General features: G+C 48.2%; 1 long non-coding RNA gene across 1 annotated transcript; it reads right to left on the minus strand.

Moving 5' to 3' along the window:
• Positions 1-248: 248 nt before the first annotated feature.
• Positions 249-1,366, minus strand: LOC136545023 (uncharacterized). Its single transcript, XR_010780891.1, has 2 exons — positions 686-1,366; positions 249-568 (listed from the first exon to the last, which is right to left on the minus strand). It is a non-coding gene; the product is annotated as an uncharacterized lncRNA (long non-coding RNA).
• Positions 1,367-2,074: the final 708 nt, after the last annotated feature.

Raw genomic sequence — 2,074 nt, forward strand, 5'->3', positions numbered from 1 at the left:
TTAAGGTTTTCAAATTAATTTAGAAAGCAACTAACAAGTAGCTAACAAGAAACAAGGTGAAACAAGATACTGCAGATAAAAACCTCCAGGAAGCAACTAACAAGTAACAAGGTGAAACATGATGAAACACCTACTAATAAATAAAGACGTCCGTTAACATTTTCCTAAAAGTGGACCAGTCATCGCTGCCATGGATGAGAATGGAAGCGTTTGTAAATTGAAGGATGACAAGATGGGACAACTTAACAAGTTAGAACTGAATTAGGCATGGATTAGCGTTACCGGATCCGTTCCGATTCAGAAACAGATAAGCAGACGAGCAATAAAAACATGCGGCAACCGGGGATAGGATAACGCTACTGGCTAGTACTCCTAAAAGGTCTAGCTATTTATTCTCGTGCTAATCACTTATTCCTTGCTCCAGAAATAAAAACGATCCATGGAGTAACACTGAATAATACAGTACGCTACACATCTTTCCCTGCTAGGCTGCTACTACCTTGCTCTGCCGAGTCCTTCTTGTCCTCTGTTTCTTTCCTCGTCCTCTGTCTCTTCTCCCGGAGAAACTCTGCAAGAATCCGGAGAGCCAAGTCAATGTCCTCGCTCCGCAGCAGCATCTCGGAGACCTCGGAGAAGCAATAAAGTGCAAAGTCAAATAGAAATCGAATTTTGAACAAACCTGTACCTATGGGCGTATCTCGACGGATCTGGGCGAGAGCGGTAGGGAGAAGGTTTTAGGCCAGGAGATTAAAAACAAGGAGATTCAGGCGGCCGGAGCGACTGTACGGCGGCGCGGCGCCTTCGCTCCATCGCCGGCGCGCCGCCCTGGGCTGATGCTGCGAGCTGGAGGTGGCTGCTACAGCGTGCCGGCGAGCTGGAGGCGACCAACGCGGCGTCGGAGCCGGCGACGGCGATGGGGACCCGGCTTCCTCAATGGGAACCTGTAGGTGAGAAAGGAAATAAAAAACAATTGGGGAGAGGAGAGGATAAGACCTGCCCAGGTCACACCGCTGCGCTCAGCCCCCAATAAATGGGGCCCGCTGCTGTCCGGCCGCCGCTGTCCACAGGTGGGCTTCCCAGAAGCTTCGCGCGAGGGAGCGCCTGGAGCCGCCCGTTGCCTCTGCCGTTCGCATGTGAGCGTGAGAGGGGCCGTGTTGATCGCTGAAGGGAAAAGGAACAGGGCGTGTCATTTGTCCTGCTTGTGACCGAGTCCCTTCCATTCCTTCCCCCTCCCTGGTTCTATTCCCCCTTTTTGCTCCTTCTTGATAGAACCCTAAGAGAAAAGCAAGCTCTCCTCTCCTCCCCCTTACTCCCAAGCATTTGTGCTCCAATCAAGTGAGAGATCGAGCTCTAGTGTTATCTTGAGAGCTTCAAGAGCATCTCATCCCTCACCTCTCTTTCTCTAAGCTTAATGCTCATTCTTGAGAGGATTTGGGGAAAACCTAGTGTGTGCATTTATGATTGTATATTTGGTGGCACTAGGTGATTCTTGTGATTGTGGATTTTTTTATCACTCTTGGTGATTGCCGTCACCTTAACGGTTGGTGATTTGTTGATAGGTGAGGGGATTTGGTGATTGTGTCCACCCCCAATCAAGGATATATTTGTGAGGGGATTGGGCTTATTCCTTGGCGTAGCGCCAAAAGTTACCCTAGTAAATTACTGGTGTCATTGAGTTACCTCACTTGTGGGTAGATTATTGCGGCGCCCATTTATTGGGCTATGTTTATGAAACACCTATTAGCCGCCGAACTACCAAGTGTTGGTCGACACAACAGGGACTAGCGTGCCAGCAAGCACGTGAACCCCGGGAGAAAAATCTTGTGTCTATTGTGATTGGAATTCTCCCGGTGATTCACTTGGTATTCATATTGTGATTGGTTCATCTCTCTTCCATGGCGGTATAATCACCCTACTCACTCTCTTGTATTTACATTGATATATAGTTGTGTAGCAAGCTCTTTAGTGTAGTTAGTTTGAGAGCTTGCTTGTTAGTAGTGTAGCTCATTTAGTGAAGCTCTTTAGTGTAGCGTGATTGAGTGCTTTTAGTGAGTAGCGACTTAGCCATTGTTTG

The sequence above is a fragment of the Miscanthus floridulus genome, chromosome 3 (genome assembly GCF_019320115.1).
Source record: "Miscanthus floridulus cultivar M001 chromosome 3, ASM1932011v1, whole genome shotgun sequence".
In the NCBI taxonomy this organism is placed as follows: domain Eukaryota; kingdom Viridiplantae; phylum Streptophyta; class Magnoliopsida; order Poales; family Poaceae; genus Miscanthus; species Miscanthus floridulus.